Source organism: Pangasianodon hypophthalmus, chromosome 19, assembly GCF_027358585.1.
Source record: "Pangasianodon hypophthalmus isolate fPanHyp1 chromosome 19, fPanHyp1.pri, whole genome shotgun sequence".
NCBI lineage: Eukaryota > Metazoa > Chordata > Actinopteri > Siluriformes > Pangasiidae > Pangasianodon > Pangasianodon hypophthalmus.
Window position 1 is genome coordinate 1,487,470 of NC_069728.1, and position 16,937 is coordinate 1,504,406.

At 41.6% G+C, this 16,937-nt stretch overlaps 1 long non-coding RNA gene across 2 annotated transcripts; it reads right to left on the reverse strand.

Moving 5' to 3' along the window:
• Positions 1 to 5,084: 5,084 nt before the first annotated feature.
• Positions 5,085 to 15,321, reverse strand: LOC113547082 (uncharacterized). 2 transcript variants are annotated; one of them, XR_004580085.2, is made up of 4 exons: positions 14,536 to 15,321; positions 13,758 to 13,854; positions 13,450 to 13,607; positions 5,085 to 6,452 (listed from the first exon to the last, which is right to left on the reverse strand). It is a non-coding gene; the product is annotated as an uncharacterized LOC113547082 (long non-coding RNA). The 2 variants fall into 2 exon arrangements; XR_003404777.3 differs by having other exon boundaries at positions 13,758 to 13,851; positions 14,536 to 15,320.
• Positions 15,322 to 16,937: the final 1,616 nt, after the last annotated feature.

Below are 16,937 nucleotides of genomic sequence, written 5' to 3' on the forward strand. Positions count from 1 at the left end.
ACCAAACTCGGTACATATATTGTTCTCATCACGCAGTCATTAGCTCCGCCCCACAGGAAGTAGGTCATTTTGGATTTAATGTGGACTTTTTGAAAATTGCAGGCTCTGAACTTTAAAATACTCCTCCAAGGGGATTCATGCAATTGTCAACAGACTTGGTCAACATTATGCCAAGACATTGAAGATGCTAAATTTTGAACGGATGTTTGATATCTCAAATGGTTTTGCCATGGCGAGGCAATAAATTTATGGCGAAAAAAGGGAAACAGGAAGTCTCTCATATCTTCTGCATGCACTGAGTGATTCAGATCAAACTCGAGTTGTATGATTGGTCACGGGGGCTAAGCACATGGATGTGACTATTGTGAGTCACAGTCATAGTGCCACCAACTGGCAGCAGAAAGTGTGTCACTTAAAACAGGCTTTTAAATAGTCTTTTTATATTTACCTGAATCGCTTTGGTCAGAGTAATGTTGAGACACGGCTGATGTAAAATTGCGAAAGGATTCTTGATATCTTAGTGTTGCCATGGTAACGCATCAAACTTTAATACTCTTTCCTTATATTCGGGTGTTTTGAGGCTCTTAGTATGCTTAAAAGTTCATGAAAGTCGACACACACATCAGAGGTGTCGGCCGTTAGGTGTAGGCAAAAGCTTAAGTCACGGGCATGGAGGGGGGCTCTGTAGCGCTTCCTTTTGACTAATGTGGTGGGGTCAGTTTCACCTACAGCCACCAAATTTGGTACATATATTGTTCTCATCACGCCAGACAACTTTCAAAATGACAGTCATTAGCTCTGCCCAACAGGAAGTAGGTCATTTTGGATTTAATGTGGATTTTTTGAAAATTGCAGGCTCTGAATTTTTAAATACTCCTCCAAGGGGTTTCATGCGATTCTTGCTGAATGTGGTCAACAAGATGCCAAGACATTGAAGATGCTAAATTTCGAACGGATGTTTGATATCTCGAATGGTGTGGCCATGGCAAGGGATTAAATTAATAACAAAAAAGTCTCATATCTTTTAAGTGCATTGTCTGAGTTGGATCAAATTGGTGTTGTATGTTTGGGGCTATGTTGCACCACCTTAAATCCATGTGCTCACTACATATTACTTCACTACAATTAATTAATGGCTAATAAGGATAACAACATATATCTCTTCTTCATGCATTATATCACCAACTATGAGCTGTATGTTTGGACATGGAATTTGTTGTAAAGCTTTAGACCTCGGCTTAACCTATCAGATCAGTGCAAACAAGTTACTCTACTGCACTCACTTTACTATGCATTGTTTTCATACACCCACCAGGTGCCGATGACACTGTAGTGCTTGGGCCTGTCATTGCTGCTTGCAGCTATGTTAAAATATGGTTCGCTTAATTTATTCCAAAACGATTTATAAAATTCTACTGGAGATCCATCAGTTCCCGGAGCTTTTCCTAATTGTAACCTATTCAATGCCATTAATAATTTTTTCTTCATATTTTGCTCAAGTTTTATTCTACATTCATCTGTTGTTCTATCTTCTATAGATGAATTCTAAATTCATCTGTTGTTCTATCTTGAATTTATTCTCTACTGGTAAGGTAGGAATCTGACTTGTATTATCTACTTGACTCAGTTGGATCTAGATTCTTGCCACTAGAATTGTTGATTTTGTTGTGTTGCTTGGAAGTGTCTGTTGGTCTATGCTAATTGGTTCTCTCAGGTGGCTAATCAAGAGTAGTTTCTCCCTTAAGGTGTGAATTGTGGGCAGGGCTTACTAAGATGTATCCTCTACAGCAGTCAGAAGCATATTTCACAATGGTTAGACACTTAAATTTAGATAGAGTGCCAAGTTTAGTAGTGTTTATTTCTTCTTGCTCCACAAACTACCAGTCCACAAACTACCGGTAACCTCAACTACCCTCCTCTGTTGTATCAGTCTCGGACAGTGATGGTAGGTGGGCTCTGGAACTGCCAGGCTGCTGTAAAGAAAGCTGATTTCATCTAAGCTTTAGCTTCCCATTACTCTCTTGACTTTCTGGCACTAACTGAGACCTGGATCTCTCCACAGAACTCAGCTACACTGACTGCCTTATACTCTGCTTATGCTTTCTCTCGCAGTCCACGAGAAGCTGGCAGGGGTGGTGGTACAGGTCTGCTGTTGTCTTGGAGATGGTGCTTCACACCTCTCTCCCTGGCTCATCTCAACATCTCATCCTTTGAATTCCATGTAGTTACAGTTACCTCCCCAATCAATCTTCTCATCATTGTCATCTACTGCCCTCCTGGTACCCTAGGGGCCTTCCTTCAAGAAATGGACATGCTCTTCAGTCTTTTCCCTACTGAGAGTACCCCTCTTACTGTCCTCAGAGACTTCAGCCTCCCCTCTGACAAGCTCCAGTCCTCTTGCCTCTTCTGCAGTCCTTCTCCTTACATTCAACAGCTGCCCTCCACAGCCAAGGGAGGAAACACCCTGGACCTTGTCTTCAGCTACCCCACTCCACATCTCCGATCAGCACTTGGTATTCTTCACCATCACCCTCCCTACCCTGTCCAAAACCAGCTATCAATACTTCTCTTCCACTCGTAGAAACCTCCACTCTATCTCCCCTTCCTCCGTAGCTTTCTGCACCCTATCATCCCTTCCAAACCCTGATTCCTTTTCCTCCCTACCATTGGAGTTAGCCACAGACACTTTCCTCTCCTCACATTCCTCATCCATGGACCTCCTCTGCCCTCTATATTCTAAATCCAGGAAGATTTCCTGCCCTGTTCCTTGGCTATCGGATGTGTTATACAGCAATCGGAAAGAATTAAGAATTGTGGAAGAAATCACAACTCAACACAAATCTTGCCTCTTACTGCGCTCTCCTGTCCAAATTCTCATCTGAAGTGACTCCTGCTAAGACTGCCTTTTACAAGGAAAAGCTGCAAACCTCTGCACAAGATCCTCGCAAGCTCCACAACATCTTTTCTTCACTACTCAACCCACCAGCTCCTCCTGCTCTGTCGTCCCTGACTGCTCTAGACTTTGCCACCTTTTATGATGAAAAGATCGAAAAAATCTGCCAGACTTTCACTTCTACCCCAACACCTACACTACACACTGAGGATTCTCCTCCTTCACTGGCACATTTTTCTAAACTAGCAACAGAAGAGATCCTGCAAGTTATCTTGTCCTGCTATGCTACCACCTGCCCATTGGATCCAATCCCTTCCACAATGCTCCAGACCATCTCTCAAGACCTCCTCCCCTTCATCACCACTATCATAAATGGCTCCATAACATCTGGTCATGTACCAACCTCATTCAAGAGAGCAAGGGTTATTCCCATCCTGAAGAAACCCACTCTGGATCCCTCTGACATCAGCAACTACCGACCAGTATCACTTCTCTCTTTTCTTTCTAAAATCCTTGAATGAACTGTCTACAATCAACTGTCTCTCTATCTCTCACAGAACAACCCCCAAGATCCTAACCAGTCTGGCTTCAAACCGGCACACTCCACAGAGACTGCCCTTTTGGCCGTCACTGAGAAGCTACATGCTGACAGATCAGCCAAACTGTCTTCAGTCCTCATCCTCCTTGACCTTTTAGCAGCATTTGACACAGTAAACCACACGACTCTTGTCCACCCTCATGAGTCTAGGAATTCGTGGTGCAGCATGGCAATGGTTTGCTTCCTACATGGAAGGTCGGTCATATCAGGTGACATGGAGGGGATCCACATCTGCTCCCTGCAGACTCTCCACTGTGTCCACCAAGGCTCAGTACTTGGTCCTCTTCTGTTCTCCCTCTATACTCGATCTCTTGGTGTGGTCATATCCTCACATGGGTTTTCACACCACTGCTACATGGATGACACTCCTTCCCTCCTTCAGACACTCATATTTCTGCTCGGATATCAGCATGTCTGCCAGACATCTCATCATGGATGACAGCTCATCAGCTGAAACTTAATAGCAGCAAAACTGAACTGCTATTCATCCCAGGTGATTCATCCCCATGTCAGGATCTTGCGATCTCCCTGGACAGCTGTCTGATCTCGCCCTCCTTTACTGCATGCAACCTTGGGGTACTCATAGACAATCAACTGTCCTTTTCCTCTCACATTGCTAATCTGACACACTCATGCCAATTTCTCCTTTATAACATGAGAAGGATTAGTGCTTGTTCAGTCGCTTGTCATTTCGCGACTGGACAACTGCACCTTGCTCCTGGCAGGTCTGCCTCTGAGTGCCATTCGCAACTGATCCAGAATACATGCGACTGGTTTTCAACCTCCCCAAGTTCTCCTACACCACTCCATTGTTACGCTCCCTCCACTGACTTCCTGTAGCTGCCCACATCAGATTTAAAACACTGATGCTTCCCTAAAAAGCCAAAAACAGATCAGCGCCCACTTATCTCAAAGCACTTATCACATTCCACATGGCACCATGCTCCCTCCGATCCTCTAGAACTGCTCGACTGGTCCCATCATCTCTCAGGGTACAAGTAAGACATGCATCAAGACTCTTCTCTGTTCTGGCACCTAGGTGGTAGAATGAACTTTCCCGAACAGCTGAGTCACTGGCAGTCTTCAAACGACATCTAAAGACTTACCTCTTCCTAAACTACTTAAATTAGCACTTAAAAAAAACTTGTATTGTCTGAGCGCTTGTCACTATATTACCTCCCCAACAGAGTTTTTGGACTGATGGTATTCTTAGTTTGTGACCTAGCAAACCAATATCAGAATGTATTTATTGATGGTGACTTCAAAACACTTTTGTAAGTCGCTCTGGATAAGGGCGTCTGCCAAATGCCATGAATGTAAATGTAAATCTGGTACTCTGGTAAGTGGTAAATCTTTTAAAAACTCTAACGGACAACTTTTATCCTTATTTGATGTATACAATTGTTGATCACACCTTTCAAATATTTGATTTATTTGTAAAGGATCATACACACTGGTTCCATATTCATTCTTAATTATATATATATATATATATATATATATATATATATATATATATATAATATATATAATAAATATAATAAATAAATAAATATATATATATATATATATAATATCGTTCATTTTCCCTGTCTTTTTTTTGCCAAATAATAGTGATATTTTGTTTGAGCTTCTGCTCGTTGAGTGGTTAAATTATTATATTCTACTCTTTTTTTTTTTGTGTTAAATTATTCAGTACTTCATTTTTATTATTAATAGACCAGTTAGCACATTCTTTCTCTAAATCATCAATCCCTTTTTCTTATTTATCAAGACTCTGTCTTTTCTGTTTCCATTTATAGGACTATTAGGAAATAATTTTCCCTCTCAAATATGCTTTAATACAGTCACAAATTATCCTATGAGAAGCTGTACCCACATTAATTCTAAAAATATCTCAATTTCTTTTTCATGTGTCTTAATAAAGTCTGGATCATTTAATAATTAAAGTTTAAAATGCCAAGTAGTAATATTTTTTGTAATATTTGTTTTGTTTTTGTCTGCAACCACAATGGACAATAGTCAGTAAAAGCCGCCATATAATCACATTCATTCACTTCTGCAGCCAAATTTTTTTTAATTAAAAAATTATCAATTTGTCGATATGATTTATGGGCCTTTGAGTAAAACAAATATTCCTTGTCTACTGGATGTAATTTTCTCTATATTTCCATCAATCCATTATCCACCATGCCTTGCTTCAATATACTAATTGATCTCTTATGAGACTCACTGTCCTTTTAATGATCTATTGCAGGTTCAAGAGCCAAATTGAAATCTCCCCCTATAATACAGTTAGCATACTGGGACACTGTAAGGGCCATTTGTTGGGAAAAAAAAATTGGATCATCTTGATTAGGCCCATATATATTAATAAAAGTATAACTATTATTTGGAAGACAATTACTTGTCTTCTAAAGCTGTCCTTTTTATTATGTCTTGTTTTCAAATATAAATGTTTATTAAATTATATACCCCATGTGATTTTGAATTGTAGGAGGAAAAAAAACATTTCCAATCCATTCTCTCAATCCAATTTCCTTATCTGTGAGATGGGTTTCTTGGAGAAGTGCTATATCTCATGATATTTCAAATAACTTAAAATTTTTGTTATTTTCATAGGACTATTAACTCCTTTTACATTACAAGTGATAATAACTAACTTAACTGACATAGAGTCTCAAACTTATATTTTATATTCACATATTTGTAACAGGGTGTATTTAAGTTCACAAATTACACAACCTCCGCCTCCCAGCAGATGGCAGCAGGTCCTCCGTCCCCATGCGAACGACAGCCATTCCTCCCCTTTTCAGGCGGACGGCAGCCGCACCTCCGCCTCCTGGCGGACGGCTACGGCTCCTCCCCTTTTCAGGCCGACAGCAGCAACTCCTCCGCTCCGACTCCAACCGCTCCAGCACCACACTTCCTCGGTGCCGAGATCCTCCCGCAGGCTGCAATCTGGATAATACAGGATTCTTGAGCCATGGTAACTCTTTTTCGTGTGCCTGATGAAGAACTCGATTTCTTTCTCTCAAGTTCTTAAATTTCATCAGCACCATTCTTGGTTTACCCGCATTATTATTATTATTATTATTATTATTATTATTATTAGTGGTGCTTGAAAGCATCACTATTGTTATCTCACATATTATTAGCAGTGCTTGCATAGCAAAGCATCGCTATTGATATCTCACATACTTTTAGGGGGCCTTTAGTTATTCAACCTTTTTTTCTTCTTCTTCTTCTGGCTAGATTGTCTATGGCAGCCCATAGAACCATCTGTAAAAGTTGTGAAATTTGGCACACTGATTGGAGGGGGTCTAAGGAACATTCTGACAAAATTTGGGCCAAGTGCTTCCAACTTTCTAGCGCCACCATTGGGCCTAATTTGGAAGGTCATTTATGGTGATAACTTTTGAAGTGTGTGTCCAAATTTAAAAGCTAGATTTGGATTTTGTCAAAAACAGTTTTTTGCTGCTCCTCCTACCAATTTTGTCCAATCATCCCCACATTTGGCACACATCATCTGCAGAATAAGCCTCATAAAAGTACTTCCAAATTAGGCCCAATGGTGGCGTGTTCTTGCCTCTACCCAGTTGCACTAATCTCTTAAAGCACCACATAGAGACACCCCCAGGGGTGGTGGTACGCAGTCGCCCCTATCGTCCATTTAAAGTTTGTGACGGTTGCGTGGGATGTGTTAAGGCCACATTGGGGACAACAATCGTTACACTTGGGTAGACGATAGGGGCGACTGCGTACCACCACCCCTGGGGGTGTCTCTATGTGGTGCTTTAAGAGATTAGTGCAACTGGGTAGAGGCAAGAACACGTCTGAAAACTCTGCCTGCAACTTGGAAACATCCGTGACTTGGGACAGAGAGGGAGTGGACTGGATTGAGCCACCATTTTTAGATTTACCTCCGGTCCTAGCTCCTCCCTCTCTGGAACAACCATCGCCAAAGCCACAGGAACCACCTCCCTCCATGGTTTGAGAAGGGTAAGGTGATGAACCTGCCATGCCCCACCTCTACCCTTTCACCTTACCTCATAGTCAACATCCCTGACTCGCCGTGTGACCTCAAAGGGTCCTTGCCACTTTCTGAGTAATTTAGAGCTTGATGTGGGTAGTTAAATGAGCACTTTATCTCCCGGGGCAAACTCCCGTAGCTGAGTACCCCTGTTATACAGCCGTGATTGATCTACTTGTGCCTGAAGCAAATTCTCCTGTGTTACGTGATTTAAGGTGTGCAGTTTTGCTCTCAAGAACGTATTGAATTTTGTTTTTATTGTTAGAAAGTTCCTCCTCCCAATTTTCCCAAATGATGTCAAGCATGCTGCAAGGCTTCCGCCTGTACAATAAAACATAAAATAAAATAAAACAAGGAAGAGTGCCTCCACAACATTATGTGCAGAGATGTTGCATAGAGGCACTGCTTCTGGGTATCACATTGCGTAGTCCACTAGAACTAACACAAAGTGTTGCCCTTGTGCAGTCCGATCTAATGGCCCGACGAGGTCCGTGCCAATTCTTTCAAAGGGGACCTCGATTAAAGGAAGTAGGCGCAATGGCACTTTTGGGTTGGCCAGCAGATTCACCAGCTGACATTCACGACATGCCATGCACCACCTGCGAACATCATCACGAATGCCCCGCCAATAAAAATGAGCATGAAACAAAAGTTCCCTATGGCCTTTTGGGACCAACAACTGGGTCGTCTCTTCCTGCGTTTGAGTGTCCTGCATCACTCGATATAACCTATCCTAAATAACTGAAAAATAGGGGTGGGAGAGCACAACATTAGTCTGAATTTGCTGACCATCGATTACTCTCATTTAGTCGAAAGCATGCCTCAAGGTCTCGTCGCATGACTGCTCCAAGGGGAAATCCCCGAGGGGAATCCCCAGCAATAGGACCCATTCTCTGGGTCCCCCTGTGGTGGAGCTGACGTCAACAGCCCTGGCACCACCTCCACAGCCAATGCTGTGCAAATTCCACACCATCTCTCACGACTGCAGGACCAATCCACAAACATTTCTTTCACTAATGCTCGAAACCCTGGCCAACTTGTGCGCAGGATTAATGGATTTGTAAGGTGAGGACTAACCGCTCCCTCCACTGTATGCTTTTGCCCCTGGAATTTGATGATGACCAGCACCAGCGGATATTCATGAACATATGTGCATTCCCCAATGCGAAACCTTGAACCAGGCCTTGGTGAATTGAGGTTTGATTACAGCCTGAATCCACCAATGCGTGTTATGTACCCTTTTGAACACTCACTGATATGTGGTACGTCCCAGCTCATTCAGGGGCAGTCTTCGGCACATTGAGTATCCGGACCAATGTCCCCACTTCCATCACATGGCATTGGTCTTGGAAATGCCCAGGTTCCCCGCAATGCCAGCAGTCTGGCCCTGGCTTTACTCCCACACCCGTGGCTCCGGAGTCACCAACCTTAGCAGAAGAAGAGACAGACACAGAGGGAGAGGGAGGGGGTGGGAGAACAAGGGATTGGGGAACTGGTTTCGGGGGAGCTGGTCGCCATTTTCGTGGTGCAGGAACGGGGGAGGGCAGGGAGCACGAGAGCAAGAGAGAAGAGGAGAAGGGAGGGTATCCCCCACATGGATACCCTGCCAAGTGGTTCTCGGCCAGCTGGACCACCTCATGCAGTGATGCCGGTCGGTGGCACTGGACCCATTCCACCATCCCCTCCGGTAGTCGGTCGATGAACCGCTCAAGCACAACGATGTCGATGACCCCTTCAGTGCCAGCAGCCACCTTCAAGCGGAGTACTGGAGCTGTTGGGCAAATGCAAACGGGTGGCCGATCTCACTGCAGAGCAGTGAGCAGAAGCCCTGACAATGCTGTTCGGGGGTGCAGCCAACCCGTTGCAATATCACTCGCTGAAGGTCCCTATACTCCAGCAGGTTAGCCACCGGAAACTGTTGGGCTGTGAGCTGGGCTTCCCCGGGGAGGAGTGGCAGCATGCCGCCCACCCAATCGGGCCAGCGCCACACCTGCCGATTCCCTGCCTGGGCTTGGAGCAGAGCCTGTAAGCACTGCTCCTGTTCCATCCGCAGCTCGAGGAGGGCCTGATGTTGGGTTTGGTGGATGCTGGCGAGGGACTTGACGATCTCAGCTATGGGCGAGGACTCCATGACGGCAAATCTATCTCACTCTCTCCTGGGTTTTGGCGCCAGTGTGACACTTGCTCTGGGTCTGGACGAGAATGAGGACACAAGAGACAGGCTTGGAACAAATCAAAACACAGGCTCTTTTATTGGCCGTTCAGACTTCAATCACTTTTTCAACTTCAGCGTTTTTTATTTTAAACGAAACACACACACGCAGCTCAGTGCAGTGCAGCTCTCTCTCCCCCAAGGTGCTCGTCTCTCTCCTTTTTATCCTTGCCTCTGCTCACAATATGCCTCTACTTCCACAACATATTACATGTTTGCATTCCGCATTAGGGTTAATATTTATATTGACATTCATTTTCCAAAAAAATTAAATCAATTAAGTTACAGAGAAATTTTAGTTTGTCATTAAGAAAGATAGTCCTGCAGAGACAAGCAAGTGAAAACCAAAGTAGAAATTTGAAGAACGTTGGCAAGAAACGTGTCTACAAGAAACGTGGCAGCCTAGCAGCCGATTTAATTTCAGGTGACATAGTTTTACAAGCAAGGGATGGTCATACCAAATGCTGATTTGATTTTATTTTGCCTATTTTTTTGTTTTTATTTCACTGTTTTGAAAGCACCTTTACTTCACTGTATCTGCTGCATTGACTATTTGTTTTTGCATTTTGTATAAGCACTTATATTCTGCATTGTGCTTGGTAGAAATAAATTTACTGTCTAGATTAGTAGTGTATTTATTATTATATTATATTATATTATATTATATTATTTTCACTCAAAATCCCCCTTTTTCTATTGAACATGTAATTTTGTTTATTTGATATGGTTGTATATATTATTTTATTGTTTTGAGTTAAGATGTATATGATTTTCAAGATTTGTTCAGGAAGTGCATTGTCGCTTTAAGAGTACATACTTGTTCGCGCGCGCATCACTCGGTCAGTTCACTTCCTTCTGAGCCGAGAGAAGGTTGTCTCGTGGTTCATTGAGGCATTAAACAGTAATATTACTGACATTTGATGATATATATATATATATATATATATATATATATATTTTTTTTTTTTTTTTTTTTTTTTTTGAAGCTGTTGTTGTTTTGTTAAACATACTTTGCGATGTGGGATTATGAAATTGTATTTGTGAATGATTGCGATTGTGACTGTTTACGATGAGTGAGTAAGATTAGCTCATATTAGCCTGCTGTATTTACTCCTCGTTTGCCAACAGGTGTTGTTTAATGAAGAGAGTCACAGAATTCATGTTTTCAACATATTTCCCATTTATGCAGAAAATAAAGACAATGCCAAGCAGTGAGACGTCTGAAGTTTCTTTATTGAGTGACAGCAACACAACACAGAGTGGGTTCTCCTTACCTGGGACCTGTTACAATGGTGAGGTGGTCTGCTAGCATCACTGTTCAAATGATGTTGGTGACGATCGGCTCGCTGAGGGCAGTCCTTTTTCCAATGGCCAGGAGTTAAGCACTTCAGACATCTGTTATCCTGTCTACAATGAGACACTGTTGAATGATCCAAAGATCTACAAACCCTGCATGGTTTGCGGTAAGTCTGGAATGTTGTAGCTTGATGATGAGGGCTAGCTTGGAATTGGGTCTGCTGAGTGACAAGACGGTCCAATAGACTCACTAGACTTTTCATGCAATCAGTGTTACTGCCAGACTGCGTTACGGGAGAAGGTGGAACAGACAAGGCGGGGCTGGGTGCAGATGTTTCAACAACATTTGGGCTCTACGCTCTGTTGTATTCAAGCTGCATGAATTAGCGAAGGTCCGAGCTTTCCTCTTTTGCATATGTTCATCAAGTCTCTCCTGTATCTCACAAGCTGAACATTTCTCTGCTGATTTGAATTTGAAGACATTAGAAAGAGACTGATCTGGGCAATGCTTAATAAACATCATATTGATCTCATGACTCGGATCACAAATGCGCCGACCTTGTCTCTCCAAGCATTCCTTCGCGACATTCATCGTCTTGTTCAGGCTGATCCAATAGTCCATTGCATCTTCAGATGGCATCGGTAAAGTATTGTAAAAATCAGCTAGGGGCATTCTAGTATGGGCGCGCATTTAGGTGAATGTGCTGAAATGTTTTAAAATGTCAAAAATCAAGTGCGGGTTATTGGTGTAGTCAACAGATGTGTAATTACACAATTCAATTCTCACTACATCACCTGCTTTCCCCATTAGCCTATCCAGTATTTCTTGCAACTGCTCATGAATTGGAATCACGTTTTCTCAGATACAGGGACATGAGATTTTCCCACTCTTGTACAGTGAGTTTATCTGAGCCATCACCCCTAAATATTGGTGGCTCTTTTACATCTGATTGCATCAATAGTTTGTCAGATCGTAGCTGAGCGGTAATGGACTCTCCCAATTTTTCAGCTATTTCATTGATAAGTAAACTCAAATCTGGATTTTGGTTAACTGGACTTGCCATGGCACAATCAACATATCTTGTGGAAGCCAGAATGGGTGTATCAAATGCCCTGTTAGTAGACCCTGGCATCCTAGGTTCAGAAGGTATTCTGGATAGACCCCTTCCCCTACCAAACTGGCTACTTTGGTCAAACATCTAATTATCGTTCACTTCTTCAGCAAAGTTACAAACACCCTCTGCCATATTTCTGTATTGTAACAGTCAATTAACTTGAACTTTAGAACAATAAACAAACAGAAATATTGTTCTGAGCAGCATAAGTTGATAACAGTAATCAGTCAGCAAATTAATTAGTTGAAAGTCTGAATTCAAATTGATGTAGTGTCTTCTGAGGAAAAAAATATATATATAGTCCACTTTACTTCATATAATACAGTCCTTGAGAAAATACCTAAAACCATTCACTGCAGCTTCCCACAGCGAATGAACAGGCGTCGATCCATAGATGGATCCTTAAAAGGTCACGGCACCATTGTAACGGGTCCCAGGTAAGGAGAACCCACTCTGCGTTGTGTTGATGTCACTCAATAAAGAAACTTCAGACTTCTCACTGCTTGGTACTGTCTTTATTTTCTGCATAAATGGGCAATATGTTGAAAATATGAATTCTGTGACTCTCTCCATTAAACACCGTTTATGCCTCAATGAACCACGAGACAACCTTCTCTCGGCTCAGAAGGAAGTGAACTGAGTGAGTGATTTCATAAAGGAAAATACATTGAGTTAATCTGCTTAGCATAAGCTAACATAAGACAAAACGAATAACCATAACATGAAATTAACAACAAAGATTGCACACAAAACGACAGCATACCTGCATAAATGGGAAATATGCTGAAAACATGAATTCTGTGACTCTCTCCATTAAACAACACCCGTTGGCAAACGAGGAGTAAATACAGCAGGCTAATATGAGCTAATCTTACTCACTCATCGTAAACACTCACAATCGCAATCATTCACAAATACAATTTCATAATCCCACATCGCAAAGTATGTTTAACAAAACAACAACAGCTTCAATTCAGAATATATCATCAAATGTCAGTAATATTACCGTTTAATGCCTCAATGAACCATGAGACAACCTCTCAGCTCAGAAGGAAGTGAACTGACCGAGCAATGCACACGCGAACAACTATATACTCTTAAAGCGACAATGCACTTCCTGAACAAATCTTGAAAATCATATACATCTTAACTCAAAACAATAAAATAATATATACAACCATATCAAATAAACAAAATTACATATTCAATAGAAAAAGGGGGATTTTGAGTGAAAATAATATAACCAAAATAACTCCGTTACATTAGCAATTAAAGAAAAAAAGTGCTCCTTCACTTTTTCACCTTTACAATCTTGACAAACTTCTGAAAATCTTGGGCCATTAACTCTGGTTCTTCCAATGGCCTCCTCTTGGTATCAGTGTAGCTCACAAGTTTTTGGTACTTCTGCCTGGCCCACAGTTCTGGAGTGTGCACCAGCTCATTGGAGAAAATAGCCAAACCTGTTGGAACAAGAACTGTGTTTCTAATTTAGGAATAGAGTGTAACATTATATCTAGGAGGTTGGATGTCCCAGTAAGCTGCATCATACCACCCAATCACTGCCTAGACAAACTCAAAAACTCAGCACAAAAACAAAGAGAAAGCCATACCTCAATTAACATGATCCCTACAATGAAATATGGTGGTGGCAGCATCGTGCTTTGGGGATGCTTTTCATCCTTAGAATCTGGGCTTCAAGAGAACCTGCTTCAAAAAAAAAAAAAAAAAAAAAAACTGGAAGAAACTTCACCGTTCAGCAGGACAGTGGTCCCAAACACAAGGCCAAAGCAAAGCAGGATAAAGGTAAATGTTCTACAGTGGCCAAGTCAAAGTCCAGAATCTGAATTCCATTGAGAATCTGTGACACTGTGTGAAAATTGCAGTCAACAGACAACATCCAAACAAACTGATGAACCTGGAGCAAATCTGCCAGGAAGAATGGGTGAAAATCATTCCCAAATAGCGTGCAGAGCTGGTGGGATATTCACTGACCCCAACAAACTTACAGCAAAAGTTGGTTCTACTAAGTACTAGTTGGAAGGGGGTGAATACTTACATAATCAGCATTTTTCAGTTTTTTAAAGCTCTGCTGACAAATAATTCATTTTGACTTTGAAAATGTAATTTAAGAGCATGTTGGTTTGCAATAAAATACTGTCAGCTTGTGGAACACTTGTGGTGCTCACACTAGTTTTGACCTATTCCAAACAAAATTACGGCATATACATTGCAACTGAAAGAGCAGCCTTTATCCAAAGTAACTTAAGTGAGGAAAAATCTAATCCAAGCATACAACTAAACAGGTAAGGTTTAAGGGCTCAAAATGGCTCTCTATACAGAGCCTGAGCTGGTGTGAACAGAATGTGAACAGAAATAGAGTTTACATACTTTTTTTATGTGGTGCCTCAGAAAACCCGTGACAGGAATAGAAGGACAGATGACCTCAAAAGCGATGTCCTCAGGGTTCCCTGGCTCTGTGAGGAGGGGCACGATGCCATAGAATTCATAAAAGGGATCATGTGTAAACATGGCATGCAGAGACACAGAGAGGGGGATCACGGATAAACTATGCACAGAGAGACACAGAGAGGGAGATCTCTGCATGCAGAAACATGCTAGCACGCAGTCCTCCCACAAGCTAACTACACATGCGTATCTTAGGTGCTGTGCATTGGGCGAAAGATGACTGGTTGTCAGGGAGGCATGTCTGATTGTGGTTTTCTGCTAGTTTAATCAAATTCATATTAATATTGTTTAAAAAAAAGAGTAATACTGGTCAAAGTACATCTAAAGTGTAAAAAATAAAATGCCGCTTGAAAGTATAGTCCATTAAAAACCTTAAAACAGCTCGTGACAGAAACCAAAGAAAAATGCTCTTTAAAAAATCCCAGTTTAAACAGATCCACGCTGTTATTTTCTCACACCGGGGTCATTTGCTGAAAATTGACAGCCTAAAGTTACATGAGATTACTGTGGACAGTACCACTTAGAAACCATGAAGATGGCTTTGGACTGCAATTGATATGAACAGTTTTATTACGATGGCTTAGGACTGCAATTGCTATGATAGTATTAGGAATGCGATTGCCACAAACAGTTTTGCACTCAATTCTCCATCAGTGAACAGTTGATAACTTCAACAAAAATAGACTTCATGTGAAAACTATAATGAATTTTCGTGGTTATACAATTGCACTTTTTGACGACATAGTACACAGTTATAGAAGGGAATTATTTATAATTGCACTATCCGGTGTCACCCAGATGAGGATTGGTTCCCGTTTGAGTCTGGTTCCTCTCAAGGTTTCTTCCTCATTTTGTCTCGGAGTTTTTCTTCACCACTGTTACCTCTGGTTTTCTCATTAGGGATAAATTTATAAGTTTAAAACTTATATCTTGAATTTATGTTTCTGTAAAGCTGCTTTGTGACAGTGGCCATTGTTAAAAGCGCTATATAAATTAAGTTGAATTGCAAAGTGAAGGACAATTTTATGAAAAATAAATTCTATTAATCTATAGTTCAAATCTTCTAAATGTTTTTAATTTTGTTTAAACATTTCGAAAAAAAAAACACCCTGAAAAAAATTTGATTACACGGATCAGCCATAACATTAAAACCACCTGCCTAATATTGTGTAGGTCCTGCTTGTGCTGCCAAAACATCTCTGACCCGTCAAGGCATGGACTTCACAAGACCTGTGAAGGTGTGCTGTGGTGATATGTTGTTTGTCCAGCACATCCCACAGACGCTCAATCGAACTGAAATCTGGGGAATTTAAGTCAACACCTTGAACACCTTGTCATATTCCTCAAACTATTCCTGCACAATTTTCCTTAACAGTGTAGCAAGGTGTATTATCCTGCTAAATGAGATCACTGCCATTAGGGAATACCGTTGCCATGAAGGGGTGTACTTGGTCTGCAACAATGTTTAGGTAGGTGGTACGTGTCAAAATAACATCTACATGAATGCCAGTACCCAAGGTTTCCCTTTTTGAGCTTAACAATCCATAGGACATGCCTCTTGCTGCATTTAGATAGCATAGCTACTACTGTTGCTACTACTGGCCAAATGCTGTCGTCTTCAGGACTTTCCAGTGGCGTTCCCACACCCCACCAGCTGTCTTTTGTCTCTAAACACTTTTGCTTGTTCTTCAGAAGTATGAGAACAGCCACTGCTCCCAATACTACTGCCAATGCCAACTCCACATACATTGCTGAGGACAATTAAAAAAACACACATACAAACTTGTGATTTTGGGCACAAACATGTATCATGCAACTAAGCTGTGTCTTGTTGATTAAAAATCAAGCAAGTATCATTTTGCACTGCACTGAATTAGCATCTTCAACACCCAAACTGCTTTCAGATTGTGATTAATGATTTATGAGCATAGCGGATTGTAAAACTTAAAATCAAACTTGTATTGGGTCAAAACTATTGTCCCTTGTCTGATGTTGTATGAATGTTGCCTATCCACCACTGTTGGTTAGACAAAAATACAACACAGTTACCAGGAATTGCGACTGCTGATTTCACAGCAGTCTGTTCCATCACTTGTGGACGATTCCCACTCATATCCACATGGAAGCTAGGACCACCTGACATCCTGCTGCCCAGGAATGGAGGCTGACACTTGGTACAATTGAGCATTTCTCCAGTGGAGCATGGTGCCAAGATGTAGCCATGTTACATGTAAATCAGGTGTCAACAATGACAAAGACAAAGGATCTACTAAGCCATGTTGTCTTTGTCTGCTTTTATAAAACAGTAGCAGTTTGGTGATGTC